Here is a 24,057-nt window from a genome sequence, read left to right as displayed (position 1 = left end):
GAAACTCCAATCCTCTGGCTTTCTAGCCATCTGTTTGGGGTCTGAAAGTATGGTAGGACAAGCAACCTGGTAAGGCTAGGGTGGGCTCTGCAGCTTTGAACCAGGTTTCAGTGACTGCACAAATGTCAGCATCTTCAAGGATGAGGAATGCTTGCAATGAGTGCAGTTTCATGTTAAGACTCCTAGCATTTAGCAGCATGATCTTTAAATTTCGTTTAGAAGAATTTTTCATGGTGGTAATTTTGTTCTCATGACTTTTCCTAAAAAAGGCACTATGGTGAGGCAAGAGCCTTTGCCAGAAGCCAGAAGCCAGAAGCCTGAAGCCCAGGGGAGACAGATGAAGGCCATCTCTGACAAAGCATCGTGGTCTGTCAATCATGTCCTCCCAGGCTGTCAGGTATTGGATCCCCTTGGAATGACACCAGAAACTAAGCCAATTGTTAAAGTCAATAATTTTCTGTTTGTACTGAGGCATCATTCTGGGTGATGGTAGGATGTTGCTTAAGGCTAGGGACATACCTGCCTGAGACACATATTCATCAAGCTCAATCAAATCTCTCTTCATATAGTCCAGAGAGGTATGTCTCAAGTTATTCACACCAACATGTACTATGACAGACTCATATCAGTACCTGTTGTTGAGAGACTTGAATGCATGAGTGATATGGCAGATTCTAGCACCTGACAAGCAACTTACCTTGACTTTCCCCTTATCTAGCCTGATGAGGGGCACATCTGTGTGTCTCACAATAGAGTCTCCTATGACTAGTATGTTGGGTTTGTGGCTGGGCCTTAGAGGCTGTGAGACATAAGTATATGTACTATGTGTGGTGCTTGGTGCGGTGGGTTGTGATGTGCATGTGTGCTTTTACCTCAGAGGTCTCTTTTGTTTAGATATGTTTTTGTTGAGAACCTCCACATATGTAGGAATGTACTGTACAGGTGTGAGTGGTGTTAGAAGTGTGGTGTTTGTGCAGACAACCTTCTCAGTGCCAGATGTACTGGCTTGTGACTGAGACAGCAAGGATTCTAGGTTCTTAATGTAACTGCATCTGAAATATTGTGTTCCTAGGTGGTAGAAGAAGAGGGTTGCCCGTGTACATGAGGCAGTTGCTACACTGTCTCAGGATGCCCATATCAACAAGACTAGCATAAGAAACCACAGGAAATTGTCCATCCATGGTTGTCAGAATATGAGGAAGAGAAGAAAAGGATGGTACAGTGGGTACTGTCAAAATAGAGTACCTATAGGTGTGAGTAGAGCTGGATAAAATCACAGTAGTCATAAGGGAGGACATCAGTTACACAGGAGTGCTGGTAAGGAAAAAAATGCAACTGAGATGCCTTGCAATGGGTTAGAACAGCATAGCAGCAGTGCACAATGAGCAAACAAACACAACACCCTGCAAACATATGGTATAAATACCAGAAAAGATGGAAGAATCCAGAAGCTCGAATTACTACCCAATCCTGCTAGCCCCTGCTTTTCAACCAATCACTTGTGCTAAAGAAGGTCAGGAAAACCTGTTACTCTCACTGACAGTGTAGACAAGACATTACCAGCAGAAGATGGCTGCCAGCAACACAGAAAACTCTACAAGCAAAATAACCAAACCTGGATAACAGCAGGCCTCTATTTAGGCTATACTACCTGACTAGAACAAAGAAGCCTCACAAAAAATGTATAGAAAATCAGATAGAGCACTTACAAACAGAAAATACAACTTTTAGTATGAAAAAGCAGTTTACAGTTAAGTAATTCAATAAAAATGCACTTACAGTAATAAAACACTATCTAACAATGGAAATAAAGTTTGTTTGCTAGAAGCAACCTCTTCATTAGTTACAGATCTCTTAAATGTGGAATTATTTAGATGACATTTACTTCTGCAGAGATTACGGATATTTACTGATATTGATGAATTTTAATGACAGAAGTTTGAGTAGACTTTTATGATGGAAATGTTCTGAATTGGGCAGTTGTGTCATTGGTTCATACAATTTGTTTCATTGCTTTCTGGAAAAATATTCAAAACAATAAATTTAAAATGCGGTCTAACAAGTGTGCTGTATTATACAAGGAATATAATTTAATACAATCAGGAAGGTGTATCAAAGAACACATGTATGTTTGAACATTCCTAAATAATGTGTGTAAGGGGCCTATGATTTGAAAAAACCCAAAGGTAATCTTTATCTGCCACTGGCCAGATCCATTTTCTTTGAAGGTGGGTTTCAATGCTGTTTCAATGAATGTGAGTTTCAAGGGCAGAGAAGTTTTAATGCTAAGTCTGTTTTCATTGTGAGACTGTATTGCTTTGTTTAACAGATGTCTATTAGTGTTTGTGCTATAAAATGTAAAATAAAAGTTTTAAATGAAATCCAAATAATCATTGTAGAAGTAAAGCATAAAGCAATATGCACATTACAGTGTTTATGGTAAACTGGGAGAAATATCCAAGTAATGGGAGACTGGAATGGCTGCAGGAGGGAAGGCTATGTATGGGGGGCCCCATTTGACCATGATTTTGTGAGGGGAGAAGGGCAGCAAACTCAAAGATAGCCCTGGATGGCACAAACTCCAGCTATGGCACTGATCAGTAGGCCATGGAGAATGATGGACGTTTGGAGGTCCTAGCAAACTATAATGTTCTTTTGCTAAGCTTATAGGTTCATAGGTTGATACAAGGCTATCAGCCATAGGGCCTATACAAGCCTAGCCATAACAATTCCCTGGCTAGTTCTTCCCACAGTATTTACTTCCCTGGACCCCTGTCTAGCAGGGTGACTGATGTGATCCCCGGGGTGAATTTCCTATCTCCCATCCAATCATAAAGGTTCCTTTTGAAGACGGCCAAAGAGGTGCTCTGCTTGACATGTATGGGCAGTCTATTCCAGAATCTGAGGAGTCTCTGGGTCAGGAACCTATCCCTCCAGCATGTTTTGTTCATTGTGATGACAAGGTTTAGATCCCTAGAGTGTGTGTCTCTGAGGGATTAGGATTTCTTTAAGTGTAGCATGTCCAGCAGCTCTGGGTTTGACATGGCCTTGTATGTTAAGCAGAGATTGCCTCTGAGTAGACTATATGCGACAGAGTATAGGTGGAGTTTTTTTTAGACGGTCAGCAATCTGCTTTAGGCCTGTGATTTGTTTAGTGAGTTATTTCTGCAGCCTTTCCAGTTGTTGCAGATGTCTTGAGAGGTACATACCAAACGAGGCGTTGTATTCTATAATGGGTCTAATGAGGGATGAGTACAGTGGGACAATGACCTCCTTTTTTCTGGATGAAAAGCCCTTAGTGATGAGGTGTGCCACATAGAAGGATTTCCTGACTGTTGTGGCGATGTGGTTATCGAAGGTGAGACCACTGTCCACCTGTGTCCCTAAGTCTCTTATCACACTTTCGATGTTTAGTGTACAGCCACCTATGTGGTAATTCACGGGTACATGTTTTTTCCCAAAGGGGATAACTATACATATCTTGCCATTAATCTTGAGTCCATGGCTCTGGCACCAAGCATCTGTTTCTGTAAGGCCCTTGTGTAGAATATCCACATCATCTGGGGATTCAAAAATGGCTCCCAGTTTGCAGTCATCTGCTAATTTTGTTAGCCAGAGTCCCTTAGTGTTGGCCTGTACTTCAGAGATGTAGATGCCAAACAAGAGCAGTCCCAGGACTGAACCCTGAGGTATTCCACTTGTCTGGAGATGGATTTAGGGTCAGCTACTTTTACAGTGTGGGTTCTGTCAGTAAGCCAGTTGGCAACCCATCGAGTAACATAGGGATTAATGCCCAGCTTAGTATGTTTATCTATGATCTCAGAGTGGGGGATGGTGTCGAAGGCCTTGTTGAGGTCCAGATAGGCTGTGTGGACCACCTTACCCTTGTCCATGGCTCTGGGACTGATTTAAAGAAGTCAATCAGGTTCAGGAGACAAGATCAGCCCTTCACGAACCTAAACTGCATGGGGTCCAGTGTTTAAAGGGTGCCAATGTCTTTGTTTATAAGTTCCAAGATAATATGTTGCATGGCCTTGTAGTTCAGGCTCGTCAGACTGATGGGGTGGTTGTTCCTGGGATCCAAGGTGGATCCCCCCTTGTGGAGTGGGACAACTGTAGCTGTGCGCCACTCAATGGGCATGAAGCCTGAGGTGAGGCTATGATTAAACATGACACTTAGGTGAAGTGTCAGTTCATTTTGTAGTTCATGTAGTACACAGCCTGGGATGTTGTCTGGTCCCATGGATGCTGTATTCCTAGCTTTGGAGAGTGTGTTTTTTTACCTGTGTGGCCATTATTACCAGAATTTGGCAATCTTTCAGTACTGAGATGGGCCCTTTAGGGGGTGAGGGGGGGTGAAGTTTGCACTGAATCGATATGCCAGGATATTGGCAATATCCTTGGGATCAGTATATTTAATGCCATCCTGTTGTAGCTCAGAGCAGATCTGAACATTGCCATTTAGATTCTTTACATAGCAATAGAATGCCTTGTGGTTGTCTTTGGAATCGTTGGCAATTTTATTTTCGTAACTAGCTTTGGAGGATTTTATGAGGAATCTCAGCTTCTTACTGAGGCTGGTAAGGGAGTTTTTTGCACCCCGGGATTTTCCACTTTTCTGCAATAGTTTCTTTCTTTTGTTGTAAAGTTTGTTTATGGCAAGGGACCACCAGATTGGCTTCCTTTTTTTTGGAGGAGAGTGTCTTGGTTCTATTGGGGATGGCATGATTCATGAACGAGTGGATGTGCTTGTGCAATGCCTTAGTGTAGGATTCAGCAGTAGAACTTTCAGTTCCCATCTGCATGGGTGTCATAAAGTTTGTCACTTCTGACTTGAGTAGTATGAAGTTGGCTTTGAAGAAGTTTTTTTATGGAGGTTTCCTTACTGGGGGGGGGGATGTGGATGTCAAGGGTGATTAGCTTATGGTCAGACCTGACCAACGAGGGGGTGACCATAGGTGTGGAGCATCAATTTCCCATGTTGGTAATGACCAGGTCTAGGATATTGGAGCCCCTGGTGGGATTAAGGATTAGTTGATCCAGGGCATTGGAATTTATGAATTTCCAGAATTGTTGGGCAAAGGTATTGGTACATGAGTAGTTTTCCCAGTTAATGGCAGGGCAGTTGAAATCACTCAGTTTTAGGGTGTTTGGTTGTATCTTAATATTTTCCAGAATGTTTAGAAAGGTGTAGTGAGAATCTTGGGGCACGGTGGGGGATCTGTAGCAAGCTAAAATTTGGATTGCAGTCTTACCTAGTGTTATTTGCACCTGGAGAATTTCAGATACATTGTGTTAGGCAACTAGCCTGGTGTTGTGAATATCCTTGGTGGATATAGACACTCCTCCACCTTTAGTGTTTTGGTCCTGGCTTGGTGGCCAAAAAGTGTGGCAAGAGTTGTAGCCTGGTATTGCAGGGGTGCTCTCTGGAGCCTTGAACCAGGTCTCAGTTACTCCACAGATATCGATGTTCTCCATTTTTGGGAGTGCCTCAAGAAAATGCATTTTGAGGTTTAGACTTCTAGCATTGAGTAGCATTACCTTCAAATTTTGCATGCTTATACCGGTTACGGTGGTGGTTTTGTCCTTTGAACTTTGCCTAAAAAAGGGACTAGAGGGGTGGCAAGAGCCTTAGCCAGTAACCTGAATCCCAGGGGCGACAGGTGCAGACCATCTCTGGCAAAGCATCGTGGTCTGTCGATCATGTTGTCCTAGGCAGACAGATACTGGATCCCATTTGAATGACACCAGCAGCTTAGCCAATTATTGAAGTCAATCATTTTGTCCTTATACTGTGGTATCATTCTGGGAGAAGGGAGGATGCTACTCAGAGCTAGGGTCATTTCTGCCTGGGCCACATGATCCGAGAGCTCTTCCATGTCTCTTTTCATGTAGGCCAGGGTGGTACATCTCAAGTCATTCACTCCAACATGGACAATGACAGAGTCGTATTTGTACTTGTTGTGGAGTGACTTGGGTGCATGCATTATGTGGTGGATCCTGGCACCCGACAGGCAGCTGACTGTAATTTTCTCCTTGTTCAGCCTGGTGAGTGGGACATCAGTGTGCCTGACTATAGAGTCAGCTATGACTAAAGTGTTGGGTACATTGTCTTGCCTTAGGGGCTGTTGTTGGGTGGCACACTAGTGCTGTGAGCTATGTCACACTTTGGTTGTGATTGGTGTTTGTTTGCTTTTCAGCTTCGGAGGTTCTTGTTGCTTGGGCAGGTTACTGTTACGGGTCTCCACATATGTGGGTTTAGTGTTGCTATGTGTGGCTGTTAGTGGTTTGGGTTTAGAAGGGCTATGTGTTGCTTGAGGTGTAGTGCGGGTGTTAACCTTCTCCTCTTGACTGTCTAGCACAACCTTGGGTGGAGAGAGCTTTGCTTCCAGTTTGGCTATGTAAGTGCATCTCTCACAAGTTGTAGTGTTAGGTGGTAGGAGGAGAGGGTTTTGTGTGTACATGAGGCAATTGCTGCATTGCCCCAGTATGTCCAGATTCACCAGGTGGACAGGAGAAATCACCGGAAGCTGACCCTTGGACATGCCTGATTTGGTCCTTTTTTTTGTAAAGTACAAGAGCTGTTTTCCCTTACCTTAGCAAGGTACTTTGCAATTATAGGCTGTTTAGTGCCTACGGTTAATTTATCCTTATTAATGAGAGGTGAGTGCTTGTATCAGTTTAAGACTTCCTAGTGCTTTCCAGCAGGTTTTAAAGCAAGTGCTAGTCACACAGATGCTTAAAGTTAAGGTGAAAAAATGGTTTGTCCTAAACACTGCAGTGTGCACTAGAGGAGTTAGATGTGAAAGTAGGTCATTTAAGTTTTACCTGCCTAAAAAGTTAAGTTTTAGTGGAGTCACTATTTTTAAAACAGCGATATAGATTGAAAGGGGTGGTCACTTTTGTATTCTGGTACTATGGAATACAGTAGGATGGCCAATAAATTTAAATAGTTGAAGGGGAGTGATTTCACAAAATGATAATTTTGTACTTACTCACACAAGCCAGTAACAACAGAGAGGAAATGAGATATATGGTCAAATTAACATAAGAGGAAGGCAACTAAAAAGACAGTGGTGTTTAAGAACACTACAGTAACTGGGTGGGAGGGTGAGGAAAAACATTTCTGCCTGACTCACAAGAGACAGAGCTGTGGTCTCTTTTCAAGGTTTAATATGCAGTTAAAAGCAGAATACAAGTAAAACACAAGGTAAATAAAACAAATCATAGTATTCAAAATAGGAAAAGGCAATAAAGTAATATAACAAATAAAAAGCAAACTAACCTTTCCCTCACAGCAAAGTGCAGCAGAATCTGGGTGAGCCTTTCTAGTAAAGCTGGGAAATGTTTTATTTTACCCCTTAAATAGAAGGTTTAGTTCCTAGCTCCACCCCCTCAGTTCACAGATGATTAAGCTTAACTGACCTGTTCTATTGACCTGTACTAATTTCTGACGGACTCACAAGAGACAGAGCTGTGGTCTCTTTTCAAGTTTTAATTGCAGTTAAAAGCAGAATACAAGTAAAACACAATGTAAATAAAACAAATCACATTATTCAAAATAGAAAAAGGCAATAAATTAATATAACAAATAAAAAGCAAACTAACCTTTCCCTCATAGCAAAGTGTAGCAGTCTGGGTGAGCCTTTCTAGTAAAGCTCCGAAATGTTTTATTTTACCCCTTAAATAGAGGGTTTATTTCCTAGAATATTGCCTACCATTGAATGCCCTACTTTTACCACAAAACCCACATACTGCAAGTCACTAAAAACAAAATCCTAAGGTTCACCATTTTCTCCCTCCGCAGTGAACATCATTGCTAACCATTTAAAAAATGGTTACCATTTACTACAAGAGACATTTTTTGTGGAAATGTCTGACTTTTAACTTTTATATGAGAGTTGCTGTGCATCTTTGCAAAGTAAGTTTATATTTACATTTACCTCATATTCATTTTGAGACAACATGGAAACTAAACTACTGAGACCTCCCTTTAATCTTTACCACTAATGAAAAAACATTTTCTAAAATTGTCCCTAAATCTTGTAGAAATGTATCTTAGAAAATTAGACAAAGTGAGAATAGTATAGTTTTTTGAAAAAAAACCCCGCTAAAAGCAATGTTAGTACAGGAGCCTAAACGTAAGCGTTTCAAAGGTAATGTTTTGTATGGATAGTTCTGTAATAGATTGCTTAAAAATTTTCCATATAAAATATTTGTTTCATAATGATGATCTTTGTAGAAATTATATTGAATGTATTCCTAGTGTTAGCTAAATCCATGTATTCTAAGGTATAACAGTTATATTTGAATTCAATCAATTGCTACACTTCTCTGCTTTGGAAAACTGATCACATTTCCTAAAAAGTGCTCAGTCTGTAAATCTACCTATCTGCTGATTTCCTCTGTATAAATCCAGCTCATTTATTTTCTTGCTGTAGACGGCTGAAGCAGTTAATTTTGATTTTATAAAAGAAAACTGTATTTTAGTTCTGCAGTTTGTACAAGTTCAAATATTAATATAAATAAAAGGTTGTTCTGTTTATTTTGTTTCATGATCATATTTTGTCTGTTCTTCAGTTTGCATTTAAAAGTTGGTATCCCACAACCCCACCGGAATGGGTGGGGCTACATAATTCTGTATGCAAATTTTATGCTAATCATCATACAGATCTGCACCTATTTTTAATGGGCCTTTGTCCAGAGTTTTGATGTTTCCAGATTGAGAGGTATGTGCCCGATGTCCACATTTGACATAATTTGAAATAGCTTTAGGTGATGTCAGTCACCCAGGCTATTCAGAGTAAATTGCCATTAGACTTTCATGTCAACGGTACAAGTTTTTTTACTGTTTTACAGGGAGGCAAGCTCCTCTGCGTCCCCCACACCCCCTGCAAATTATATATACCAACTCCGAGATCGCACTACAGTGAGGATAGGGGTAAATTCCCTGATCCTCACTGTACTGCATTCTCCATTCACATTGCCAAACTCATAATAACGAATCACGCTGTACATTCATTATTATAAGTTTGTTTTATTTCAGTTCAGGATTGTGCACTTTTGAAAGTATAGTTTCCTAGAAATGATGTTCAATCAATCGCGCTTCCAGGTTTTGATAGTACACCAATTTAAACACTGTCCTACCAAAGTCCTTGCTAACAAACACCTGTTTGGTCCAAAGAGATATTGCTTTATTTAGTTCTATGAGGAGGAAAAAATACAGTTCAAAAATTGTGTTTGCTGCTGGTACTTCTATTGCCCACTAGAATGAACATCACGTTTTGGTATTCTGAGGCAGATTTGCCAAACTCTAAATTGCCGACCTTTATAGGAATCATCTTTTGATTTTTGTGCAGACTGTAGAAGTATGGAACTGGTTTACTTCTGGTTACCATAGCAATCAGTGCACTTTGAAAATTCACAGTCACAGAACACGGACCTGGAAAAGAGCTCATCATCATTACAACATGCTATCAATAACACTGTATAAATACAGGAAACAGGAAGTGCTATAGAAAAGTACATCACGAGCATCATAATCATCATTAATACTACACATCCCTCATGAGTGTATACCTGTGTGCCTTTTAAGTTAAAAAAAAAAAAAAGTACAAGCATCAACCATGAGTGAAGGACTGCAGATAGAAACTCAAAAACTACAAATGTGTATAACTAAACTACATATGACACTGTATATGAAACCAGTAATATGGCCATAGAGCAAAGGAAGATATCTCTCTCTCTCTCTCACACACACACACACACATGCATGCACGCGCACATGTACGCACACGCACGCACATGCACACCCACACACACCCACACACACACGCCATACATCCTTCAGAGAAAAAAAACAAATACGACAAATAAGTAATAAACCATGAAAAGCATACTGTGAAGTTGGTTGCATGACTATCCAAACAAAGCTACATACAATTCAGTGCGTAAAAGGTGTGTACTTCCACAGTTACTCTCATCTCATTTCTGCCTCATGAAGAGCAGGACTGTGCAACTGCACTACCTACAGTACAGCTGCCAACCAATGAAGGAATCACTGGAAAGCAGCATAAAACAGTAATGACAAAGACATTAGGAGTATTGCATAGAGTACACCCATTAACATTTCTCGACCAGTACTTATCGCTGCTCTGCAGTGCTAAAGGATTTCTGTTTGCACACTCTACAGCTTGCTTCACTTGGTACTGATTCCTTAAGTATGTATTAACAGTAACTGCATCATATGTCTAAGCAAATGGATTACTAAATGTAAGACAGTGCAGTGAAACTGATAGTAGGTCTGTCAGTTTCACTGCATTGTCTTATATAGGTTCATAGGTAGGTAACTAGGCTATCTGTCTGAGGACATTTATAAGCCTAGCCAGAGTGTGTCAGCTTTCGCCACACCATTGATTAATTAACTGATCCTCTGTCAAGCAGAGCCAATGAAGTGATCCCAGGGGTGTATTTTCTGTTACCCATCCACTCGTCAAGGTTTCTCTTGAAGAGTGTTAGTGAGGGGCTCTGCCTGATGTAATTTGGAATTTTGTTCCAAAGCAAAGGGGAGTCTCTGTGGCAGGAATCTATCTCTCTAGCATGTTCTATTTATTGTTGTGGTGAGGTTTAGTTCACTAGAGCGTGTGGCACGCAGTGACTTGGATTTCTTTAGGTGGAGCATGTCCATCAATACTGAGTTGGACATGGCTTTGTAAGTCAGGCAGAGATCACCTCTGAGTAAGCGATATGCCACTGAGTACAGCCGGAGTTTTTTCAGTCAGGCTGCATAGGACATATGTTTGAGGCCAGTAATCCTCTTGGTGAGGTACTTTTGTGGTCTTTCCAGCTGTTGGAAGTGTCTTGTGAGGTACATCCCAAATGGGGAATTGTCCTCTATGATGGGTCTAATGAGTGACGAGTAAAGGGGCACTATAACCTCTTTATTTCTAGATGCGAACCCTTTAGTAATTAGATGGGCCACATAGAAGGATTTCCTAACTACTTTGGCAATACGATTGTCAAAGGAGAGATTACTATCTACCTGGGTCCCCAGATCTCTTATTACCTCTTCTGTATTAAGGGGGCTGCCACCTATGTGGTAATTCGTGGGTGTTTTGTTTTTCCCAAATGGGATGACTATGCATTTTTTGGCATTTAGCTTGAGGCCATGACTTTGACACCAGGTGTCTGTCTCAGTAAGGCCCTTTTGGAGGATGTCTGTGTCAGCCGAAGAGTCAATTATGGCTCCCAGTTTGCAGTCATCGGCAAACTTGATTAGCCATAGTCCTCCTGTGTTTGCCTGTACTTCTGAGAAGTATATGCTGAACAGTAGGGGGTCCCAGGACCGAGCCTTGCGGGACACCACTTGTGACTGGTTTAGAGTCGGACCTGTAGCCCACTATTCTTACCGTGTGAGTTCTGTCTGTAAGCCAGTTGGCTACCCATCTGGTGAAGTAGGGGTTTATGTTCAGGCTGGTGAGTTTTTCTGTAATACTCGAGTGGGAATGGTGTCGAAAGCCTTGGCGAGGTCAAGGTAGGCTGTGTGAACCACCTTTCCCTCATCTATAGCCTTGGTGACTGTCTCGAAGAAGTCAACCAGGTTTAGTAGGCATGATCTGCCCTTAACAAAGCCGAACTGGGTCGGGTCAAGTGTTTGGAGGTTCCCAATGTCTTTGTTAATGAGTTCCATGATGATGCGCTCCATAGCCTTGCAGACCAGGCTAGTCAGGCTTATGGGGCGATAGTTACCAGGGTCAGTTGTGGCCCCTCCTTTGTGGAGAGGAATAACTGTTGCTGTGCGCCATTCTATGGGCACGTAGCCTGTGGAGAGGCTGAGGTTGAACAGCGTGTTTAGGTGGGGGGTTAATTCGTTCTGTAATTCATGCAAGGCACAGCCTGGGACACCATCTGGTCCCATTGATGCTGTGTTTTTGGCTTTTGAAAGGGCTGTTTTCACCTGTGCGTCTGTGATTTTTGGGACACTACACTTTTCCGGTATTGTTATGGGCCCTTTTGGAGGTGAGAGGGGGTGAAGTTTGCACTGAATCTATCTGTCAGGATGTTGGCAATATCAGTAGATTCAGTATATTTTGTGCTATTTTACACTAGTGCAGTGAAACTGATAGTAGGTCTGTTCTTCTAATATTCTTCAGTCATATCCATGAAGATCTGTTAGCGTGCATAGTGATTTACATTATCGTGTGCCACTTTCGGTGTACTGCCTACTGAGTTACTGGGGTGGCCTTTAGACTTTTCAGTGGCACTATATAACAAAGGTGTCTTACATCATGGTCTTGTGATGTACCAGCAATTCATGCAATATACTGAAAAGTGGTGGTAAAAAAAAGCCAAACAGTTAAGGGTGTCACTGTCATCTGCAAAGAGTTGGGGTGTTGTGCACATTCTTCTGTTAAAACAGAGAGGCAGGACAGCTAATTAACAAGACATAATAAATTAATTTATGAAAAATGCATTAATTCCATCCAAGCAGTTTCTTAACTGTGAAAACTGAGAAGACGTTTTAAGAATCGGCCTTTCCAACTTCATTCTTTAGTCGCAGTAGGAAAGTAGTTAAGCACACTTAAGATAATAAAAACCTATGAATGCAATACAGTAAACAATCAAAAGTGCAGCAAAAAAGGGCCTTCTCTTTAACCAGTATGTGATTTACATAGGAGTTCTGTAGTAGGGCAAACAGCTCTCCTCTACAACCATGATAAATGGCTTTGGATGGACTAATAAACAACCTTGCAGCAATATAGTGTCAGTCTATCAGGACCCAAAGTGAAAAAAAAATGAAAAACAGCTTGCCATAATAAACAGTACATGATATGCAAGTGCCTGGACAAAAGAGAAACAATCACAAGGCTAGGTGATGCACATTACAAACACCAGATAACAGTTGGGGTGTGAGGGGTATGTGTATTAACATAACTCAATGCAAAAAACCCTAGCTGATCAAATCACAAAATATAAACAAATGTTATATACTTAACATAATGCTAAGTCAGTGTTGTCTTGTTTTCTTTTGGTTCAACCTTTAGGTTATCAGATCTGACCGGATTAGAGCTTGGCACCTTTCAGAAGCTTTGGATCCAGGGATTTGACTCCTCCCCAACCATAACTCTCATTGTCCTCAAATTGAGTTTGCCTGCTCCCAAAACAGAGACATTATCTGGCAATCAGGTATAAACAGATTTTCCTACAAGATGAACTAGGAAAGATGTCAGTAGAATGATAAACTGCAATCACCAGGCTGTCCACGGACAAGGTCCAAGATCAGGTCCAACCATTCAAAAGGAGTGAACAGGGAATGATTTAGGGTGAGGGACAGCGGGAGAGATGTCTAATGAGGTGAAAACGTCATGGATCTAGAGTTATGGTAAGTACATAACTTCCGTATTCGATGTTGCCTGTTTTCATCTGATTCAAGTTTTGGGACAAATTCCCAAGCTAACAAAACACTCAGGTGGTATCAAGGAAGGATATTCCCAAGAATGGTGGAGCCAAAGGATGTATGTGATCTGGACTGTACATCCAGCTTGTAGCGAGACACAAAGGTGTGAATGGTAAACCAAGTAGCTGCAGCACAAATCTTGTCAAAAGGAACTCTGTCGTTAAAGGCTGTAGACGTAGCCTACTGCCCTTGTAGAATGAGCCTTTGGTTTATTAGACAAAGAAAGTTCCAGCTTTTTCTACACAATTGATATATAGTCAGAAAGCCACATAGATAATGTGACTTTTGATAAGTTTTGACCAATTTTAGTTTTAGAGAAAGCAATAAAAAGCTGATCAGATGTGTTCATATCCATAGTCCTCTGCAAATAAAATCTGAGTTGTCAATGGACATCTAGCAATGTAGAGTATACTGTCCTTTGTTAGAGAACTTTGGGAAGAATATTGGTAAATTAATATCCTGACTGAGGGTCATCTCAGATGCCACCTTAGGAAGAATTGGCATTTGTTCTCAATGACAGCCTGTCCTTATGGAATACCACATATGGAGGTTTACAGGATGATACTTGCAATTCCAAAATCCTTCTATCTGAAGTAACAGCCACCAGAATATGTTTTCTGAGAAAGTTATTTAAGTCCACAGTAGCTGCAGGCTCAAAAGGGGCTTGAGTTAAGGCCTGAAGCATGATAACAGTGTCCCACAGAGGGACTGGATACCTAACAGTAGGTCTTAAAAGGAAGGTTCCCTTCAGAAAATCTTTTGAAATCTTTAGAGAAGCAATAGGGGTTTGATTTTACCCAATATGGAAACTGTAGAAGGCTGCTAACTGTACCTTAATGGATGAGAATCTAGATCTTTTTTTGGAAAAGATCAGAAGTCCAGAAGAGATGGTAGAGGGGCTGAAGAAAGGTCTATTCCCTCAGAAGAAGCCCATGTGGTAAACTTTCTGCACTTGCAGAAATAAAACCTTTCTGGTATTAAGCTTCTGTGCAAAATAAAATATGAACCACTGGAGCAGAAATCCTGCTTCCTTTGACCACCATTAGACTTGGAGGAACCATGTGTTTAATCTCAGTGTTTTCAGATCTAGGTGAGGCTGCCCAGAGGGATAATTCAGAAGACTTGAATGATGACCCAGCACCAGGGGTGGATGAACTAGATGAGGCCAGAAAAAGGGAAAACAAATTTGTAGGGTTATAAAGGGCCAATGAGGATACCTCTGGCCTTGTTCCTTCTGACTTTCTGAAGAAATTTCATCATAAAGGGGAAGAAAGACATAAAGGAGTCTGGGGGGGGGGCAACATCCCTCGGTGACGGACACTGTGATGAGATTAGGACAAAATGACTGCTGTATTTCTTATTTAGGTAAGAAGTAAACAATTGCAGCAAGGTTGGCCCCAGTGACTGAAAATTTGTGTTGCCACTGTCTGACTGAGCGATCACTCATGAGGAAGAATAAATCTTCTCAGTTTCTCCACTAGAACATTGGAAGTCCCCAGGATGTCTGTTACAATGTGAAAGTGATGGGAAGGCATCACCCACTGCCGTACCCACATTGCTTCCTGGCAAAGTGGATATGATCTGGATCCCCCAACTTGTTGATATACAAGACTATCACCATACTGTCCATCTGAATGGAGATCACACCATGAAAGGCCTACAATGCTAGAAGGACTGCCTTCATCTCCAAGTCACTGATGTGAAGACTGGCCTTTGTGGATGACCAAGAACCTTGAACAGTCTTTCCTTCAAAATGCCCCACTCCATCCCAGAAGGGAAGTGTCCATGGTTACTGTTGCAATTGGAGATGGAGGGGAGAAGAGTCAATAATCTCTGACCACTGGAGAGATCAAACACCAAGTTATGCGATTCCTGAAAATTAGTGAGGTGAATCTGTGTATCTAGCAAATGAGACATCAGGGACCATTGGACAGATAGGGTCCACTGAAGGACTACGAAGTTCATAGTTCATAGGTGTGCACTTAGCTAATGACCACTGGGGCCTTTTTAAGCCTAGCCATGCATCCCAAATCTCTAACAATTTCTCATGTAATATCTTGCTAGGGGAACCAGTGTGGTTGAAGGAGCCCTTAAGCCTAGCAACCTGAGAATAAGTCTTGCAGGAGGGGATGGATGTTGACAGACCTGATAAGCTACTTGATATAGGGATGATACTCTGAAAAGTGGAAGCTAGGTTATCTAACAGTTCACATCCATGTGGCAGCCAATGAACTTTGTGTTGATTAACCCCAGCCAGAAATGAATCTCCTGGAATGCCTCACAATTTTGATATGATAGTAGGCATCTTGGAGATCTATCAAGCACATCCGGTTGTCCTTCTGCAGAAGTGGCAGAATGGACTGAACCATGACCATCTGGAAATTTGTCCATTTCACAAACTGGTTAAATTGACTTTAATCCAAAATTGTCTTGAGGTGCCCAGTTTTCTTCAGAACTAAAAAGAACCTGCAACAGACTGGATTCTGAAGAGATTAAAATGGTCACCAGGAGGTAATCACAGGTTTAAGTTAGCTCCTCATCTACTCTTTTACCTCAGCGTTATCCCAGACTTCTATTCCAAGGCTTCACTAATATGAGACTTTTACAACTGAATTTTGGATTTCTTGCTCCATTAATTTGCCTAATCTATCTACCTAAGTTAAAACAGTTGTTATAAATGAATTCAGACCTACTGTTGGGAGGAAAGCTGTGACTGGGGCTTTTGCTGTGGCTACATTCCTTTCCTGGACCTCATGGTCTGTGACTCTCTTCAAGTGCAAATAAAGCAAAGTCAAAGTCTGTTGGACTTGTCTTCTGCTATAGCAATTTCAACATGATACAAGTATTGTACTTTGCCACCCATAAGTATGTTGCACGATTCTAGCAAGATGGAAATTCAAACTTCAAAAACAAAGTTCTCTGCCGTGAACTCCCCTGAAAAATAAGTTGCTTCCAAACTCTACAAACATCCTAACATAGAAGAAAAAAAACCTCCTGCAATGAAATCTAAACTTGAACAGACTTTTGTTTAGAAGACTTAAACGAAGCACTTCAACCAATTCACACTGCTATAAAAGATTTACCTGAACAACTATCTACCATTATGATGTCTCCAACTGATACTGAAAATCACTTAAGATTGCTCTGAGTCCCATGTAGCCATTTGTGATGGCAAAATTTTAGCTGCATAAACTATATCAAAATCAAATAAACACATTGCTAATATTCATTAAAGGCGTCCCTGAGAAGATCGAACAAAAAGATTTGATGAAAACAATTCAGGATATTTTCACTTCTCTTCTTGATTACAACCAACAAAATGGTCATATTACCATAGAAACTGCTCACCGAGCTCTCAAGAAATCACAAGATGACAATCAATCAAGGCAAAGCCATGTAAAATTATTGAACCATCAAAACTGCCAAAAGATTATCTCCTCTTCAAAAGCAAAACCTAACTTTAATTGGAATGGCTATAAAATAAAGTTTGCATTAGACTTACCTTATCCAATCAAACTTATAAGATAAAAACTCTCACCATTTTGCGTATACTTAAGTCTAACACAGCTGTTGTATCTGGCTAAGATGAGCTTCAGTGTGGCTGGTGCAAAGCATCTAGTTTCAGACACAGATTAAGCTTAGGCTCTTATAAGAAATTATTTGGTCATTCTATAGCAACCTAACTTAGAGTTGTACTGATAACTGATCACTATATGTGTTACTCCCTTCTACACACTCATTGTGGATATTTATAAAAGTCCTTTCATTCTGTTTGGAATGTTTTATTGTGCTTCATAGATTCATACTAGGCTATCTGCCCTAGGGCATTTATAAGCCTAGCCAGAGTGTGTTTGGCTTTCACCACCCATTTTAAATGAATTTTGCTATGCCCTTTTTCGAGGTTAGTATACTGTGCCTCTGTCTAACAGTGACACAGAAGTGATACCCGGGGAAAACCTACTATCTTCCCATCCACTCATCAAGATTCCTCTTGAAGAGAGTCAATGAGGGACTCTGCCTAACCTGGACTGGGATTTTATTCCAGAGTGAAGGGAGCCTCTGGGTTATGAATCTGTCCCTCCAGCATGTCCTATTTATTTCAGTGCTGAGGTTCAAGTCTCTCGAGTACGTAGCTCGATGGGATTTGCATTTTCTGAGGTGCAGCATGTCCATTAATTCCGGGTTGGACATGGCTTTATACGTCAGGCACAGATCACCTCTGAGCAGGTGGTATGCCACTGAGTAGAGCTGGAGTTTCTTTAACCGGGCAGCATATGGCATCTGTTTGAGCCCTTTGATCCTCTTGGTGAGCTACTTTTTGGGTCTTTCCAGTTGCTGCAGGCATCTGGTAAGGTACATCCCAAAAGGGGCATTGTACTCAATTATGGGCCTGATGAGGGATGAGTAAAGAGGCACGATGACCTCCCCTGATCTAGATGTGAATCCCTTCATGATTAGGTGGGCTATATAAAATGTTTTTCTAACCACTTTGGCCACGTGGTTGTCAAATGCGAGATTGATATCAACTTGGGTCCCCAGGTCCCTAATTACTTCTTCCGTAGTTAATGGATTACCACCTATGTGGTAATTCGTGGGCACTTAGTTTTTGCCAAAGGGGATGACTATACACTTTTTGGCGTTTAGCTTGAGGCCATGGCTCTGGCACCAGTTGCTGTTTCTATGAGGCCCCTTTTCTAGGATGCTTGTGTCGGCTGGAGAGTTGATTATGGCACCCAGTTTGCAGTCATCTGTGAACTTGGTCAGCCACAGTCCTTCCGTGTTAGCCTGTACCTCCGAGAAATATATACCGAACAAGAGAGGTCCCAGGACTAAGCCTTGTGGGACGCCACTTGCAACTGGTTTGGAGTCTGACATGGCTCCAGCAATTCTAACCATGTGGGTTCTGTCCTTGAGCCAGTTTGCAACCCATCTAGTGACATAGGGGTTTATATTTAAGCTGATGAGCTTATCTATAATGCCCGAGTGGGGTATTGTATCGAAGGCTTTTGCAAGGTCCAGGTAGGTTGTGTGGGCCACCTTCCCCTCGTCAATAGCTTTGGTGACTGTTTCAAAGAAATCAACCATGTATAAGAGGCAGGATCTGCCCTTAACAAAGCCGAACTGGGTAGGATTCAGTGTCTGTAGGTCCCCAATATCTTTATTTATGAGGTCCATGATGATCCTTTCCATAGCTTTGCAGGCCAAGCTAGTCAGGCTTATGGGGCAATAGTTTCCAGGATCCGTTGAGGCACCACCTTTGTGGAGAGGGACCACTGTTGCTGTACACCACTCTTTGGGTACATATCCTGTAGTAAGGCTGAGACTGAACAGTAGTTTTATGTTTGGGTTTAGTTCTTCTTGGAGTTTATGTAGGACGCAGCCCAGGACACTGTCTGGTCCCATTGATGCTGTGTTTTTTGCTTTGGAGAGGGCGGCTCTTAACTGCGCATCTGAGATGTCAGGGGGGCAGCACTCTGCTGGGATAGATATTTGCCCTTTTGGTGGGGAAGGGGGAGGGGAGAAGTTTGCGCTGAACCTGTCAGCTAGGATGTTGGCAATGTCTGTGGGTTCGGTGTACTTTTTGTCATTTTGGACTAATTCTGAGCATATCTGGGAATTCCCACCCAGGTTCCTAACATAACTAAAGAAAGCCTTGTGATTATCCCTAGTGTCCTGTGCAATTTTTCTCTCGAAGCTGGCCTTAGACGATTTTATGAGTGCCCGTAGTTTTTTGCTAATACTGATCAGAGATGCCTTCCCTTTTTGGGATTTTGCTCTATCATGTAGTAGCTTCCTCCTTCTATTGTATAGTTTGTTTATGACTGGGGTCCACCAGACAGGATGCCTAACTTTGGAGGATTGGGTCTTGGTTTTATTTGGGATTGCATGATCCATGCATTCCTGAAGGTGTTCATAGAATGCATTCATAAAGGATTCTGCGGTCTGGGCCATATCTTCTACAGGCCCGGGGGCTTTGAAGGATTCCACCTCGGTTTTGAGGAGTGTGAAATTTGCTTTAGAGAAGTTTTTCACTGTGGTCTTCTGGGCAGGGGCTGGGGTCAGGATGTGAATATCTAGTGAGATTAGTTTATGGTCTGATCTTACCAGTGAAGGATACACTTCTAGTCTGGAGCATAGAGTCCTCATGTTGGTGATGATCAGGTCCAGTATGTTTTCCCCTCTTGTGGGAGTGGCAACAAGTTGTTCCATAGCATTTGAGTTTATAAATTCTAGGAACCTTCGGGCTAGGGTGTTGGAGCTAGAGTAATGCTCCCAGTCTATGTTAGAGTAGTTGACGTCACCCAATATAATGGTGTTTGGAGAGACCTTCATATTTTCCAGTGTTCTCAGGAAGGCCGAGTGGGGTTCCTGGGTTTGGGAGGGTGGTCTGTAGCAGGCTATAAACTGGAAGGCAGTTTTACCCACTGTTAGTTGCCCATGGATAGTCTCTGATGCTTTGTGCTGTGCCACCAACCTGGAGGTGTGGGTATCTTTGACGAATATTGATACTCCCCCTCCTTTTGTGGTTCGGTCCAAGTTTTGGGTCCGAAAAACATGGTATGAGATATAACCTGGTAGTGCTAGGGTGCTCTTGGGAGCCTTGAACCAGGTTTCTGTTACTGCACAGATATCGATGTTCTCCATGCTAAGGAGAGTTTCGAGTGTGTGCATCTTGAGGTTTAGACTTCTGGCGTTGAGTAGCATTACTCTTAGTTTCTTATCCCTTCACCTGTTACTAATTTGTAGAGCTGCCTAATATGGCAATGAGACTTCAAAGATACAGCTAACCACAGTTAATGATTTTTTTGAACTACTAAACTAAAGTGTAATACCTAAATTTGGTCAGTTTTGTGCTTGTTAGTTTGTGCTTGATATTTTCAATCACAGAATATTTATTTATATATATATGTATATATATATATATATATATATATATATATATATATATATATATATATATATATATATATATATATATATATATATATATATATATATATATATATATATATATATATATACATGAGATTGGAGTAATGCTAATGGTCTTCTCTCTACCTGTGCTGTCACCTCAGACATGTTCCTTTCACAAGGCTAAATTCTTGGGTAGGCATCAGCCTGGTGGCCTAGTTGGGTAGGTAACTGTTAATTTAGTGGAACTTTTCTGGAAGGCATACTCCTTTACATGGGTGTTACTGTTAAGTCACTTGGTGATACAGAGTTTTAAACCCATCACGGTTAAGGTTTTGATTTTCTTTGCAAGAATTAAACTACCCACTGACTGAGCTAAATTAGAAGCAGCTAACAATGTGGTACACTTTACCTAGCTTACTAGCTCAGCTGTTTGCATTAAATTTTTGAGATCTTGTTTCCATAGTGTGCTTACAGTTAAATGGTTGGCTACTCTTGATAGTAGGATGTTTTTCATCATGGTTTGTAAATGTTACATGTTATTTTTTATGATCCAGTTGTTAGGCGTTCATCAGATTTTTATTGATATCTGTTTATTCAACTCTTCTCATTTGGATGTGTTGAGGGTTAGGCCCTGTGGGGTGGAGGGAGGAGTTTATTTATCCTAGCAGATTTTGCAAGTAGGATATGCTCCTGATTTTACTTATTTACAACAGATTTTACATTTTTGAATTTATTGACCAACTACATTCTCTTTGGTATCACTCATTAAGTATATATACTTCCTGCCTCTACTTACTCAAGTGAGTACGTATATTGGATCCTACTGGGTTTACATAGTTTTTCTAGTGAAAAGCTTACTTTTCCTACTTTTTCACACATAAACAAGCTTTAGTGGTAGCATGTCTTTCTCTTGAACAATTGATTCCTGGATTCAATGGAGTAGAAACCACTAATAAAATAACTTTTTTCCCATTTCTTTTATAAATCCAAAGCCCGTCTTATTTTCTTGCAACAGACCTATATGAAACCTTTGCAATGGGATGAATTGCTTAAGAAGAAACAGACAAAATACATCATCATATCAGGCAAATCTAAGAACAGTGCTGGCACATCTATTCTTTTAAAATCCTTCTTCCAGGCAAAAATAAGCATTTATAATGCTGATCCTGATGGTGGATGGTGCTATTTTATAACTTATCACCCAAATATTAAGAAATCAAAACTCTTTTTAACCTTTATGCTCCATTTATAGATCAGGTAAACTTTATTACTAATATTCATAAACTTATTAATGAGTTCAAATACTCTCGTTATTTTATTATGCATGGAGACTGGAATTTAGTTCTTCACCATATGAGAGACTGCTGAAACAATTCCAGTTATGCTACTTATACTGCTTCTTCTGCTATTCTTGATTTAATAACTGATTTTGATTTAGTGGCGCCAATTACTGTACTAGATTATAAATAAATAAATAAACCTTACATTTTTCTCAGGAAAACACAAATCATGTTTGAGAACTGACTTCTTTCTAATCTCTGCTGACCTAACCTTTGCCCTCTCTTATTTTACTACTGACTCCAGTTGTTTGACAAATCACTCAAACATTTTTTTAAATCTTAATGGTAACTAAATTTTGAAAACGGATAAATTTACTTTTACATCCATCCCTCTTGCAGAAAGATAAGGTCAGAAATGAGTTGGAAGGTCTATTTTAAAAAAATTTCTATGACAATTTTCAAAATGGAAGTTTTGATATTCAATGAGCTGCACAAAAAGCTCAATTAATAGGGGTTCTAATTACTAAAACCTCCTCCTATAATAAACTCTACAAGCAAAAAGAAAGAAACCTTAAGAGTAAAGTTTCAATTTAGACTTCCAACAGCTGTCATTAAATAATAGAGAACTGATAAAACTATAAGACAGATCCATGAATAACTACTGGAGCGGGTTTATATCACATCATCAGAAGTGTATAATCTCGAAGCAGACAACATCGAACTGAAAACATTGAACAGCTGTTAATGGCAGTTACCAATGGAGACATGACACATGAAGTGTGTAGGCAGGGGGACAAGCCACCTGCACCCCCTACACCCCCCGCTACTTAAATATACCAACTCCGAGATCAGTGTAGGAAATGGAAATCTTCCGTTTCCACACTGAAGTACAATCTCAGAAGTGGTATCTAAGTGGCAGGGGGTGTAGGGGGTGCAGGGGTCTTCCCCCTGCATGGAGCAATATGTTTTTCATCAACATTCAACGTTTTGTTTTTTTTCCCGTTTCGATGTTTTGCAGTTCGAGGTATTCAGTTCGATGTTTTCTGCTTCGAGATTATACACTTTTGATGATGCGATATACACCCCGTGGAGCAGCTATCACACTAAAAAGCTGCAGCTTTAGCTTTATTTTCGGAATGGGAACAAATGTCATTGAAATTACTGGCTAGAATTAAGATTCACTCTCTACATTTGATTATCCTGGAATTAAATGTTAATGGTAATATAATTAGTTCTCAAGATGAGATCTCAAAAACGTATTGAAATGTATCTAAGAATTACATAACTCTACAAGTACCTATCAATTCAGCATGGATTTAAATTCATATCTTGACCAAATTCCTTTCCCCAGTATTGAAAGAACACAGTGACCTACTATTTAAACCTTTCACAACTTATGAAATTCTTTTTCCATTAATAGATTACAAATTGGTACATTTCCTGGACCAAACAGGTTTACTGTTGATTTTTACAAACATTTCTGTAATAATCTTTGTAAAATACTACTTAAGCTCTTTAATCATATTAGCACTTTGGTATTTCTGATCTCTATCTTAACCATCTAAAACAGAAGTTATGTACTCACCATAATGTTCCATCTGTGTTGTCTATTTTCATTCTTCCTCAACTAATGGGTTCGGATCCAATCCTTTGGATCTGACTTGGCCTTTGCTAAAGTTCCTGGCAAACAAGAACTCTTAAGCTTCTCACTTACCCACAATGCACCAACCCCAATTACCTCAGATCTTATTTGCTGACTTATAGCAGAAAGAAAAATTAGTATACAGACTTGGTGAAGGCTATATCTGGTGTTCAGTAAAAAGGACGTAAGTGTCCTATAACCACTCATTCTTCTAAGAATTTCAAGAATAGGGTTTAATGGGAGGGCCGTTGCTAAATCTTGTGGCAACCAAGAACTCTTCAGCTTCTCCCTTACCCATAATGCACCAACCCCAATTACCTCAGTTCTTGTTTGCTGACTTATAGCAGAAAGAAAATTAGGATATAGACTTAGAGAAGGCTATATCTGGTATTCAGTAAAAAGGACATGTGTCCTATAACCCCTCAAGGGGAAGGGAGTTGAGGAAGAATGAAAATGGACTACACAGATGAGTACATAACTTCTTTATCTGATGTTGTCAATTTTCATTCTGTCCTCAGCTAATGGGACAGAGTTCCCAGCTACCTATAATCCCAGTTGGACTCAAGAAAGGATATTCCTAAGTACCATTGAGCCAAATGATGCTCTACCTGTGGACACCAGATCGAGTTTGTAGTGAGTAACAAAGATATGGGGAGAAGCCCAAGTTGCTGCTGCACAGAGATCATCCACGGACATTCTGGCTTGAAATGCTGAGAAAGTAGCCATGGATCTAGTAGAATGGGCTCTTAACAGTTTTGATAGAG

The sequence above is a fragment of the Protopterus annectens genome, chromosome 3.part1 (genome assembly GCF_019279795.1).
Source record: "Protopterus annectens isolate FY-2018-M chromosome 3.part1, PAN1.0, whole genome shotgun sequence".
Lineage (NCBI taxonomy): Eukaryota > Metazoa > Chordata > Ceratodontiformes > Protopteridae > Protopterus > Protopterus annectens.
Note: the sequence above shows the minus strand (reverse complement) of the source record.